Here is a 14,555-nt window from a genome sequence, read left to right as displayed (position 1 = left end):
ACTTCAGAGACTTGTCACAAAGACTTGTATGTTATTTATTTGCCACTATACCATGTAAGATTTGGTTTCACCTTCCCAAGCATCTAAGTGGATTCAAAGCTTCTTAAGCATACTTGTGCTTTCTATGATGATCTATTATGATGCTGAGTTCTTGAAATGAATCTTTTTTTGTTTGTTTCTGGTCCTGAACTGGATGACATAAAGAGTTCTTTAGCTGATAGCTATAATTTTACTCCCATCAGCAATGCAGATGTACCCAGTTGAGAGACTGCTCAAAATAACCCAAACTCCCCCCCCCCGCCATTTCATCCCTTTCACCCGTTTAAGCTAGTCTTCCTCAAAGGTAGGGAGTCAAGGAAATAAGCATAAATTGTTTTCTTCCTCAGTATTTTAAAGGTCATAATGTAGGTAGCATTAATACCATCAGTCGGAAGTTGAGAACGGTTAGAAATAGACTCTGAACCCTTTGCCAAAGCTCTCTCTGCTCTAGAGGCAGAGAATTACATGTCAGTTAAAGAATGTCTAGGGCTGGGACTTCCTTGATGGCCTGGTGGTTGAAACTCCACTATTTCAATGCAGAAGTCAAGGCTCAACTCCTGGTTGCAGAACTAAGATCCCACATGCTGCGTAGTGAAGCCAATAAATAAACTTAAGGAAAAAAAAAAATCTCAGTTCAGTTCAGTCACTCAATCGTGTCGACTCTTTGTGATTCCATGAATCGCAGCATGCCAGGCCTCCCTGTCCATCGCAACTCCTGGAGTTCACTCAAACTCATGTCCATCGAGTCAGTGATGCCATCCAGCCATCTCATCCTCTGTTGTCTCCTTCTTCTCCTGCCCCCAATCCCTCCCAGCATCAGGGTCTTTTCCAATGAGCCAACTATACACATGAGGTGGCCAAATATTGGAGTTTCAGCTTCAGCATCAGTTCTTCCAATGAACACCCAGGACTGATCTCCTTCAGGATGGACTGGTTGGATCTCCTTGCATTCCAAGAGACTCTCAAGAGTCTTCTCCAACACCACAGTTCAAAAGCATCAATTCTTCGGTGCTCACAGTCCAACTCTCACATCCATTCATGACCACAGGAAAAACCATAGCCTTGACTAGACAGACCTTTATTGGCAAAGTAATATCTCTGATTTTGAATATGCTATCTAGGTTGGTCATAACTTTCCTTCCAAGGAGTAAGTATCTTTTAATTTCATGGCTGCAGTCACCATCAGCAGTGATTTTGGAGCCAAAAAGATAAAGTCTGACACTTGTTTCCACTGTTTCCCCATCTATTTCCCATGAGGTGATGGGACCGGATGTCATGATCTTAGTTTTCTGAATATTGAGTTTTAAGCCAACTTTTGCACTCTTCTCTTTCACTTTCATCAAGAGACTTTTTAGTTCCTCTTCACTTTCTGCCATAAGGGTGGTGTCATCTGCATATCTGAGGTTATTGATATTTCTCCCGGCAATTTTGATTCCAGCTTATGCATCTTCCAGCCCAGCATTTCTCATGATGTACTCTGCTTGTAAGTTAAAGAAGCAGGGTGACGATATACAGCCTTGACGTACTCCTTTTCCTATTTGGAACCAGTCTGTTGTTCCATGTCCAGTTCTAACTGTTGTTTTCTGATCTGCATATAGGCAGGTCAGGTGGTCTGATATTCCCATCTCTTGAAGAATTTTCAACAGTTTATTATGATCCGCACAGTCAAAGGCTTTGGCGGAGTCAATAAAGCAGAAATGGATGTTTTTCTGGAACTCTCTTGCTTTTTTGATGATCCAGTGGATGTTGGCAATTTGATCTCTGGTTCCTCTGCCTTTTCTAAAACCAGCTTGAACATCTGGAAGTTCATGGTTCATGTGTTGCTGAAGCCTGGCTTGGAGAATTTTGAGCATTACTTTACTAGCGTGTGAGATGAGTACAATTGTGCGGTAGTTTGAACATTCTTTGGCATTGCCTTTCTTTGGGATTGGAATGAAAATTGACCTTTTCCAGTCCTGTGGCCATTTGCTGAGTTTTCCAAATTTTCTGACATTGAGTGCAGGACTTTCACAGCTTCATCTTTCAGGATTTGAAATAGCTCCACTGGAATTCCATCCCCTCCACTAGCTTTGTTCATAGTGATGCTTCCTAAAGCCCACTTGACTTCACATTCCAGGATGTCTGGCTCTAGGTGAGTGATCACACCGTCGTGATTGTCTGGGTCGTGAAGCTCTTTTTTGTACAGTTCTTCTGTGTATTCTTGCCACCTCTTCTTAACATCTTCTGCTTCTGTTAGGTCCCTACAATTTCTGTCATTTATTGAGTCCATCTTTGAATGAAATGTTCCCTTGGTATCTCTAATTTTCTTGAAGAGATCTCTAGTCTTTCCCATTCTGTTCCTTTCCTCTATTTCTTTGCATTGATCACTGAGGAGGCCTTTCTTATGTCTCCTTGCTATTCTTTGGAACTCTGCATTCAGATGCTTATCTTTCCTTTTCTCCTTTGCTTTTCACCTCTCTTTTTTTCACAGCTACTTGTAAGTCCTCCCCAGACAGCCATTTTGCTTTTTTGCATTTCTTTTCCATGGGGATGGTGTTGATCCCTGTCTCCTGTACAATGTCACGAACCTCCATCCATAGTTCATCAGGCATACTGTCAGATCTAGTCCCTTAAATCTATTTCTCACTTCTACTGTATAATCATAAGGAATTTGATTTAGGTCATACCTGAATGGCCTAGTGGTTTCCCCTACTTTCTTCAATTTAAGTCTGAATTTGGCAATAAGGGGTTCATGATCTGAGCCACAGTCAGCTCTTGGTCTTGTTTTTGCTGACTGTATAGAGCTTCTCTGTCTTTGGCTGCAAAGAATATAATCAATCTGATTTCGGTGTTGACCATCTGGTGATGTCCATGTGTAGACTATTCTTTTGTGTTCTTGGAAGAGGGTGTTTGCTATGACCAGTGTGTTCTCTTGGCAAAACTCTATTAGTCTTTGCCCTGCTTCATCCTGTACTCCAAGGCCAAATTTGCCTGTTATTCCAGGTGTTTCTTGACTTCCTACTTTTGCATTCCAGTCCCCTATAATGAAAAGGACATCTTTTGGGGGTGTTAGTTCTAAAAGGTCTTATAGGTCTTTATAGAACCGTTCAAATTCAGCCTCCTCAGCGTTACTGCTTGGGGCATAGGCTTGGATTACTGTGATATTGAATCATTTGCCTTGGAAACGAACAGAGATCATCTGTTGTTTTTGAGATTGCATTCAAGTACTGCATTTCGGACTTTTTTGTAGACCATGATGGCTACTCCATTTCTTCTAAGGGATTCCTGCCCACAGTAGTAGATATAATGGTCATGTGAGTTAAATTCACCCATTCCAGTCCTTTTTAGTTTGCTGATTCCTAGAATGTCGACGTTCACTTGCATCTGTTTGACCACTTCCAATTTGCCTTGATTCATGGACCTGACATTCCAGGTTCCTATGCAATATTGCTCTTTACAGCATGAGACCTTGCTTCTGTCACCAGCCACATCTACAAGTGGGTATTGTTTCTCTTTGGCTCCATCCCTTCATTCTTTGTGGAGTTATTTCTCCACTGATCTCCAGTAGCATATTGGGCACCTACCGACCCGGGGAGTTCCTCTTTCAGTATGCTATGATTTTGCCTTTTCATACTGTTCATGGGGTTCTCAAGGCAAGAATACTAAAGTGGTTTGCCATTCCCTTCTCCAGTGGACCACATTCTGTCAGACCTCTCCACCATGACCTGCCCATCCTGGGTGGCCCTACATGGCATGGCTTAGTTTCATTGAGTCAGACAAGGCTTGGACATGGGGTATCTCTTCAAGGCTGCTCTAGCAAAGCACAGCCCCTGCTCCTTCCTTTGCAAGAGGGGTATCTCCTCATGGCCACCCCTCCTGACCTTGAATGTGGAGTAACTCCTCTTGGCCCTCCTGTGCCCCCAAAAGAACATCTAGGACTACTTTATTTGGTATTCTTAAACAGCAAAACCTTTTATTTTCCCAGAACCATATTCACATAAACAATGATATGGTAAGGTTTCTAAACCATTAATTTTAGTCATCAAAAGGAAAGACGACAAGATTTTTTAAAAAATGATTTTCTCAAACCATCCTCTATCAGTTTTCCAGTTTACATCAGCTCAGCTTGGAATCAGCAGAATTATGGATTTTAACACAACACAGACAAATGCCCACTAGTTTTCTCCAACTTTGATTTTAATATTCAGTTAATTATTAGACACCTTATTCCTAGTTTCCTTTATGATATCAGAACTTTTCAAAGAAATAAATTCAAAATGTCTATCCCAATGCTTGAGAAATTCCATGGACAGAGGAGTACAGTGCATGTGATCTCAAAGAGTTGGACATGACTGAGTGATCAAACACATATACACACACACAGCCCAGTGAAGTGTTAAAAATTTAAAATATTATGTTAAGTATTAAGTTTCTGTGAAAATTACCAAACTGATCTGGCAAATTAAAAAAGTGATTTCTTGCACTCTAGAAATATTTACTTTGTCAGGTGGGTTTTAGAAATAAAAAAAAAGAAAATGAAGTACTTTCTAATAGATTCATTCAGCTGTAAATAGTGATTATAACAGTTAAACATTGTTTAGGAGAGCTCACCAGGTGAGAATCCAGTCTTCGAATTTTTTATCTTTAATCTATTTGATCTTCACAATAGCTTTATGAAGAAGACAATGTTTTTATGTCCAATGAACTGATGAGAAAATTAAAAATCAGAGAAATCATGTAATTTCCCCAAAGTCAGGTAGCTAGCAAAGAATAGTGGGTATTTTACTCCACACAGAATACATACAATGTACTGTTAAATGCACTGTCCTCTCCAACAATAATTGCCAACACGTTGTTCATGAGTAAACATTTTACAAAGCTGACGATGTAATAATGCTGAACTTTATGTCTGAGCCCTTTGTTGTTGAAAAGCAATAATAGTTAAGAAATCTTTCTGCCCTCTAATGACTCCACTGTGCTGGTGTATTTTGAGTGAAGACTTGCTTGCCTCCTTTTCAAGGACTTCCATAAACTCTAGGATGACCTTCTTGCATATTTATTCCTAAAACATTCCAAGTTCCCTCCTGTTTTTTTGAGACCTTTCCCATTTATGAATGTTCTTCCTATTGTAACAGTGTACATAAAATAATCTCCTTTTCTGCATTTGTCTTTCACAGTTTGGTACTGTAACTCTGATATAACATCGCTTTTGGACCCCTGTGTACTCTACCCAGGAAAGGACTTCTGGAACCCTTTGTCCTCTGCTCCTGGCTAATGATTTGTGACCCAGTGGTAAGTCCACCTCCTGGTCCTGTGCTATGGACTTGTGTATAGTCTATTTGGTAGTATGGTTAGCATTTGATTTTAATTCTTTTTAAACACGTGCCTGATTTCTACTGCTAGCTTCTTTGGGTTTTGAGGCCTGACCATTTGGTAGTCTCTGTAAAGGAATGACTGGTTTATAGAGATCTTCTCTCTGTCAGATGAAAGAGACTGAGATTCTGCTTTGTTAGTCTTGTCTATTTGGAGTCCAAATCAATTTAGAATAGTTCTTTGATATGGATTAGTGAGTTTTTTTCTGGGTTTATATATACTAGACCTATGACCAAAATTTTTAGAACTGAAGCCATAAACATCTCTCTCTCTTTGTATGTCTATGTCTGTGACTCAAAAAGTCTTTACCTCTCAATATGTGAGTGTGTAATATTTCCTACCTTCAGTTGGAATTACCAAATTTGATTATACCTTAAAAACTGCTTAAGGACTTCTATTTTGATTGGCTGACAGGTAAATTATTACATATGTAAATTGAATATTCCTAAAATATCCAGAAATTAAGGAAATTAAACTACTAACATTTTCTTTTTAAAAAATGTTTTTTTATTTTAGGTAGTTATTTACTTTTGTCTGCACTGGGTATCCATTGCTGTGTGCTGGTTTTCTCTAGTCGTGACAAGCAAAGGCTATTCCCTAGCTATGGTGTGCAAGCTTCTCACTGTAGTGACTTCATTTGTTGTGGAGTGCAGGCTCAGCAGTTGTGGCATGTAGGCTTAGTTGCTCAGTGGCATGTGGGATCTTCCTGGATCAGATGTCAAACCCATGCCCCATGCATGGCTGCTGCTGCTGCTGCTGCTGCTGCTGCTGCTGCTGCTGCATCGCTTCAGTTGTGTCAGACTCTGTGCTACCCCATAGACAGCAGCCCACTAGGTTCCTCTGTCTCTGAGATTCTCCAGACAAGAATACTGGAGTGGGTTGCCATTTCCTTCTCCAATGCATGAAAGTGAAAAGCAAAAAAGTGCCCGACTCTTAGCAACCCCATGGACTGCAGGCTCCTCTGTCCATGGGATTTTCCAGGCAAGAGTACTGGAGTGGGGTGCCATTGCCTTCTCCACCCATGCATGGCAGGCAGATTCTTAACTGCTCAACCACCAGGGGAGTTTCATGAACTACCAAGATTTTCAATATGCCAAAATTTGAAAATATTCTTACAGAAACCAAATCAGAAAAGCTTTACTATTTCAAACTTACATGCTTTATGTAAATCTTTGACAAATGAGAGTTGTTTAATATTTTTTGTGTAATAAAAACAATGATGTTTTCTCTGAGTTATCAGCATTGGGTATGATAAACACATAGACTTTAATTCTATTTCCATGTTCTAGGGTAAGACTCACCTCCATCTTTTCTTATGACCCCCGTATGATTCAAGGATGAATCCTTTTTTATCTGAAACTTTCCTCATTAGTGAATCATCTACACATTGTAATGGCTAGAATAAACTCAGTTCCTCTGTTGTCTTGTGCATTTTGTCTTTCACATACTTTATTTTATCTCCTCCAATTCTTACAACAACCTTATCAAGAAGGAATCATCATTTTCACTTTGTGGATGAGAACATTCCATTTAGAAAACTCAGAAAAACTAATCAAGGTCATGTATCTATCTAGTAGTGGATAGAGATTTGCTGGTTTTAGAGACTGTGCTCTTAATCTGTAATCTATATTATCATTATAAACAAGTCAAATTATACTTTGTATACCGCACATTCAATGTAGCAATGAAATGTTCACTAGCTTCCCATGAGTTAAAGAGGAGTTGTTCTTGTTCAATCTTTAAGTTGTGTCCCACTCTTTGAGACCCCATGGACTGCAGCACGCCAGGCTCTCCTGTCTTTCACTATCTCCCAGAGTTTGCTCAAATGTATTTCCATTGAGTCAGGGATGCCATCCAACCATCTCATCTTATGTTGCCCTCTTCTCCTCTTGCCCTCAATTTTCCCCAGCATCAGGATCTTTTTCAATTAGTTGACTATTCCCATCAGGTGGCCAAATTATTGGCGTTTCAACTTCAGCATCAGCCCTTTCTTTAAGCTTCAAACCAGAGCCAAAGTTCATCACTTGAAGGAGATGCTCTGTCTTGAGCAGGAAAATTAATAGTGCTGTTAAACATTAGTATGGGGGCTCTGTTGAGCTAAGTGTGAGGTACATGACTAAACCACTAACTGCATATACATTAGTGGTGGCAGAAGACTGTATGAACCAGAGCTCTCTTGAAAGAGGTACCAAATACTTTTGTCCCAGATGGAAGAAACCATCTCAGATTATCACACATCAAGCCCACTCTTCTGTAAGCTGATTTTAAATTTGGGCTATTATTAAATATTATTTTGATTATTTGTAAATCTTGGTATGTCACCCCTGCTAAGAAACTCCCAATTCTCTTGCATTTTTCAGTGAGTCTCTTGCTGCAGATTCTGCATCTTTCTAACCTAAATATTTCTGCAGCATATTCCTCAACCATAATGAACTTTTACATTCTAGTTTAGTCGCCTTTTTAAATTTTTTCTTCTGAGTGACTTTGAGCAATTAAAACACTAAGCAATCAAGATATTATTTTTCAGAGTGGTCCTTACATTTTTGGCAATGTATTATTCTAAAATATTTACTGGAATGCTCTGCCTCTGAGAAATGACTCTCTGGGTGCTTTTAACTAACACAGAAGAATATGCATGTGTGAATCTATTCTAAGATGAAAGCAGTGGTTTGATATTGTCCTAAAAATAACTTTAATTTGGATCTAGTCAATTTTATCACATCCTTATTCAAATGATCTGTCTTAAAGTAGGGAAGTTTTAGTGTACCTAGTAAAACATCAGGAAAAATTCTGTAATGTCTTAAGGAAAGCTGCTGTTGTTTAGAAAGCTGCATAAAAAAAATACCCATCTGCAAATGGTTATTACTTAGTTATTCTTAGATTTTTTTTTTTTTGATGCATTGCTCAAAGTAGCCTCTGGGTGCATTTGCACAGTTTAGTAATTAGCTTTCCCACTATAGCTTACACACAACATAGAAGACAACATAAACACAGGACACATTCACATATATCAGCATGTATTCACACGCAGATGAATAAACAGGTAAGTGAGGATGTCTTTCAATCAGTTTGTCAGCCAAAACTATGATTATTTAATAATCCCTTAAAAGTCAAGATTCTTAAGTACTTGACAGTTATCAAGGAGCTATTTCTTTGTTCAGGGATTGTGGTTTGTTTCTGGGCCATGCCTATGTGTCTATATGCTTTCCAGGAGGCTGCAAAATGTCTACATTATTAAAATGAAATCATTATCTCTGAAGTACAGAAAAAACTGAACATACTGCAAAATTTCAGTGTAATGCTGTCTACTAGAGAGCTGCAACTCCATTGTAAAATAGTTTACATAATCCCTAACCTGGAAAGTGTAAGCATTTAAAATATGCTAGATATGAGGCCAAGAACATCCTCTGTAAGTAAGAGTAGCAAAGGTTTCCCAAGATCTTGAAACAACCTGGCTTGTATTGGCCCCTGTTCAGAAAATCTCGTTCCAGGCACAGACTCAGATGAGTGAACTTCCCTTTGGAACATTGGTGATTTGACCTGTTAAGCCAGTAATTTGTGACTTGAATGGCTTGGTTAAAAAGTTGAGCTCAATCAATCAGATTTCTTCTTCTAGAAATTTTAAAGCATGTGAAGGACCTTTAAATTGAAAGACTGTATAATGATGGACTAAGTGGCCATGTGGGACCACATGCATGGAGATATTATGGAAAAGCACATTCGTTACTGAGAATCTCTATCTATCTCTCTGTATTTGTGACCCCATGTACTATAGCCTGCCAGGTTCCTTTGTTCATGGAATTCTCTAGGGCAAGAATACCGGAGTAGGTAGCCATTGCCTTCTCCTGGGGATCTTCCTGACGCAGGGGTTAAACCTGGGTTTGCTGCATTTCAGGCAGATTCCTTATCATCTGAGACATCAGGGAAGCCTATAGGGTTCACTCAAAGTTCATTTATCCTGAGAAATCTGTATGCAGGTCAAGAAGCAACAGTTAGAACTGGATAAGGAAAAATAGACTTGTTCCAAATCGGGAAAGGAATACATCAAGGCTGTATATTGTCAACCTGCTTATTTAACTTATATGCAGAGTACATCATGAGAAATGCTGGACTGGATGAAACACAAGCTGGAATCAAGATTGCTGGGAGAAATATCAATAACCTCAGATATGCAGATGACACCACACCTATGGCAGAAAGCAAAGAACTAAAGAGCCTCTTGATGAAAGTGAAAGAAGAGAGTAAAAAAGTTGGCTTAAAGCTCAATATTCAGAAAACTAAGATCATGGCATCTGGTTCTATCATTTCATGGCAAATAGATGGGGAAAGAGTGGAAACAGTGAAAACAGTGAGAGAATTTATTTTTGGGGGGCTCCAAAATCACTGCAGATGGTGACTTCAGCCATGAAATTAAAAGAAATTAACTCCTTGGAAGAAAGTTATGACCAACCTAGACAGCATATTTAAAAAGCAGAGACATTTCTTTGCCAACAAAGGTCCATCTAGTCAAGGCTATGGTTTTTCCAGCAGTCGTGTATGGATGTGAGAGTTGGACCATAAAGAAAGCTGAGTGCCAAAGAATTGATGCTTTTGAACTGTGGTGTTGGAGAAGACTCTTGAGAGTCCCTTGGACTGTAAGGAGATCCAACCAGTCCATCCTAAAAGAAATCGGTCCTGAATATTCATTGGAAGAACTAATGCTGAAGCTGAAACTCCAATACTTTGGCCATCTGATGCAAAAAACTGAGTCGTTGGGAAAGACCCTGATGCTGGGAAAAATTCAAGGTGGGAGGAGAAGGGGACGACAGAGGATGAGATGGTTGGATGGCATCACCAATTTAATGGACATGAGTTTGAGTAGGCTCCAGGAGTTGGTGATAGGGAGGCCTGGTGTACTGCAGTCCATGGGATTGCAAAGAGTTGGACACGACTGAGCGACTGAACTCAACTCAAAAAGTTCATTTGGGTTTTTGGTAAAATGTTACAGAAAAATATGATATCTTACCAAAATGTGGACTCCCCTTGTGACTCAGCTGGTAAAGAATCTGCCTGCAATGCAGGAGACCTGGGTTCAATCTCTGGGTTGGGAAGATCCCCTGGAGAAGGGAAAGGCTACCCACTTCAGTATTCTGGGCTGGAGAATTTCATGGACTGTCTAGTCCATGGAGTCTCAAAGAGTTGGACATGACTGAGCGACTTTCACTTCACTTCACTAAAGAAAAATGTGAACGAACTTTTAGGTTGTCTCAATAGATACCTCTGTTTTTCTTAAACCTTAGTTCTTCAGCTCTTTGGTGAACTCCTGTAAGATCTGACAGTATCTTTACTGTAAGCTGATATCTTATGAGCTAGTTTGACCTTCTTTCTTCTATTCCTTTCTATGAAAAGAACCATTAATAAAAAAGAAGCTATAATAGAGACAGCACATCCTTTTAGAAACTAGGTAGCACCAGATCAGGGATACAAATCTGGAAACTAATTTACAAATAGGAACACCTGGGGAGAGCAATCATTGCTTATTCCATAAATGTGAGCAGGTTTTCTGATGTAGAACTATGAACTCTCCTTTCCACCTAGGACTACCTCTCTAACCCCCTAGGAAGGCCCCTTTCCCTCCATTCTCAGGTACTTAGACGAGTGATTAAGCCTGAAATTGGGGGCTGAGGAAGGAAGGTGGGAAATGCATTTCCACAATCCCCACTTAGAATGATTAGGTGGTGGTAGTAGAATTAATTCTTATTAGGACTCGTGTACATTTAGATGCTGTCTGTTCACTAGACTCCTTTTGGGAAAGTCTTTGCTGTCTAGCTATCCTTGTCTGACATTTTCAATTCTTGGACCACATCTCATACCTTTGCTGACAGTTTTTCTCTTCTCTGCCCTAAATCTTCACATGGCAAGCTTTCTTGTCATGTAGGCCTCAAGTGTCACTTTCTCAGAAGGCTTTCTACTGAAGTTTATTCAACTGAAGTTTAAACTCTTTTTCCTGACACTCTATTACTTTATAATATTTTCCTCATAACAGTCATTGTTGTCTGAAATAACTTTGTTTTGTTTTTATTTTTAATTTTTTTTTAAAGCAGGGACTTTATCATTACTGCTTCATGCTTAGATGAATGCCAGAGACAAGAGAAATGCTCCATAAAGTGTTGTTGACTTCATAAACAGTTGAAGTGCTTCCCTGTGGCTCAGATGGTAAAGAATCCACTTGCAATGTAGGAACCCAGGTTTGATCCCTGGGTCAGGAAGGTCCCCTGGAAAAGGAATGGCAACACACTCCAATATTCTTTCCTGGAGAATCCCATGAACAGAGGAGCCTGGTAGGCTACAGTCCATGGGTTCGCAAAGAGTTGGACATGACTGAGCGACTGAAACTTTCACAATGAACAGTTAATACTGTTAACAATATTCAGAATATTCAAGCTAATGTCATCATTTTACAAGAAAAACTGCCCCAAATTACAAATTGGTTTAGAGTGAGTTTTAGGTCATGAAGACTTGATAACATTTTACTACCATTTTAACAATCTGCAAGTTGATTACAATTCTTTCCATTCCTTGAAAGAAAACCTGTAATGACCATTTCTTACCCAACGCATGCTGAATGTCAGGTACCAGTTTCCAATACCATAGTGAAGTCTGCTAGTAAAGATATGTTTTGATGATGTCTTTATCAGTTCAGGCTGCCATGGAAAAATACCATAGATGGAGTGGCTTAAACAATAGGAGTTTATTTTCTTAAGTCTGGGTGCTGGAAAGTCTAAGATCAAGGTACTGGTAAGGTTAGTTTCATTCTGAGGCTCTTCGCTGAGCTTTTAGGTAGCCACCGTCTTTCTAAGAGAGAGAAGGTGGGGGTAGATTGAGAGAGATTAATTTCTCTCTGGTGTCTCTTTTTTATAAGGGCATCAATCCCTTTATAAGGGCCCCATCCTTATGACCTCACCTAACTTTAAGTACCTCCCAAAAGCCTCATTTCCAAACACCATCACACTGGAGTTTTGGGATTCAACGTAAGAATTTGGAGGGTGGGAGGTGCACAAAAATTCAGTCCATAACGGATGATTGATACTTTAAAATAACAATGTCTCCTATTTATATTGTACTTCTACAGTTGTAGAGCAGTTTTCCTACATTTTCTTATAGGATTCCACTCTCAGGTTCTTATAAATTGGGACTGATGGTACAGTTTTTTTTTTTATAGATAAGGAAGCTAAGGTTCACAAAGGTTAAGTAGCTTGTTGGAGGTTTTGCACCCAACAGGCTACAGAGAGACAGTCCTATAACCTCAGCATCGGATCTCTGCTCCAGCCCTGAAAACAATCCAAGAGTAATTGCTTTAGTCTAATGTTTATTTCTTTCCCCTGAAGGCTGTTGTAAATCATTAGAATTTCACTGTAATTTCCTTTCAAGTTCAAATCTACATATGAATCCAGAAAAGGACTCTTTTTGAAAAACCATCTAAAGAAGACTGTCAGTTTTTGCACTCTTGGGTGAACTTTGGGGCTGTCAGCCTATGTTCTCTGTGTCTATTCAGAATAAGAGCTGATTTGTGAGTTTGCCTGAGATATAAATCAGAGGGACTTCTAGTGTATATAAAACCTAATGACTGATGTGCTGTTCTCAGCAACCATGATGAGAAACCATAAGTTAACAACCTATGACATTCATATTCTAAGCATTGTTTATTTGTGGTTTTGGTTCTAAAATATAGTTGATCCTTAAACAACATGGATTTGAATTGTGCAGATCCACTTACATAGAATTTTTTTCAGATACACTATAGTTGGTTGATTAAATCCATGAACAGCCATGAACTGCAGAAAGGGAGAAATTATACTCAGATTTTTGACTGCTCAGACGGTTGGTGCACCTAACCCCGACATTGTATCAGTTGACTAACCCCCAGAACTGTGTTTCTATTTCCAACCAGGAGTGAAAAAAGTGAGCAATGAGCAGAAATAATTTGGGGTAGATTTCTTAACTGATGTGTACCTACTAGAAATTTCTTCTACACCCTTCTTACAACATTGGCCCTTCTTTTGGAAAGCATGTGCTGAACAAAGTCTTTTTAGTAGTTATCCAAATCAGAAGCAATGTTTGTCTGATGAAGGAGAGGTAACCAGGGTTGTGACAGGTACTGGAAGCCTAGAGAAGGTGAATAAATGTTCTTATGCTGTAGAGAAAAGGCCTGTTTTAAACCTTGGTGATGTCTGTTCTAGGGGGCGAGAGGTATTGATCACAATCAAAATGGAGGAGATGGGAAAGGAGCCAACTAATAAAAGACTGGAATCCAGCCTGTTCTGTAGTCACTGACCATATTTAATGGGACCTTCAGAGAGTCTGGAACACATTCTTGGCAGGAAGTATACCATGACCTTTTATTTTTATAAAAAGGCCCACCTTCAGTTATATGGGCAAAGCTCCTTGACATAAATTTTTAGGAGTTAATATGGAAGGCACAGTGGTGATAATGTCTGTACAAACTAAAAACACTTTTATACCTAAACTGTCTTTCCTTCACCTCTGTCCCGAGTTTGCTCCTGATTGATGGGTGCCAGTGTCAGTGAATTTTGTTTGTACTAAGGTGGATACTTCTTGTAAGTGAGTCCCCATGCTGCTGCTGCTGCTAAGTCACTTCAGTCGTGTCCGACTCTGTGCGACCCCTAGACGGCAGCCCATCAGGCTCCTCTGTCCCTGGGATTCTCCAGGCAAGAACACTGGAGTGGGTTGCCATTTTCTTCTCCAATGCATGAAAGTGAAAACTGAAAGTGAGGTCGCTCAGTCGTGTCCGACTCTTAGGACACCATGGACTGCAGCCTACCAGCCTCCTCCGTCCATGGGATTCTCCAGGCAAGAGTACAGGAGTGGGGTGCCATTGCCTTCTCCAGCGAGTCCCCATAACTACCCTATTTTCTAAACTACATATAAGGGAGGCATAATGCAGAGCTAAAAGGATGAATTTGCTTCACTTTGTTAGAGTGTACAGTTGGCCCTCAGTACCTACCAGTTCTGCATCCGTGCAGCCCACCAAACCAATCTGCTGATGGAAGGCCAGCAGGAATGGAGGGCTGATGGTACTATGCCATGTCATATTAAGGGCTTTGAGTATCTGTGGGTTTTGGTATCCACAGGGGATCTTAGATCAGAGGAATGACTGGATCTGA

This window comes from Ovis canadensis, chromosome 15 (assembly GCF_042477335.2).
Source record: "Ovis canadensis isolate MfBH-ARS-UI-01 breed Bighorn chromosome 15, ARS-UI_OviCan_v2, whole genome shotgun sequence".
Classification (NCBI taxonomy): domain Eukaryota; kingdom Metazoa; phylum Chordata; class Mammalia; order Artiodactyla; family Bovidae; genus Ovis; species Ovis canadensis.
The sequence above is the reverse complement of the archived record's forward strand: the minus strand, read 5'-3'. Positions refer to the sequence as shown.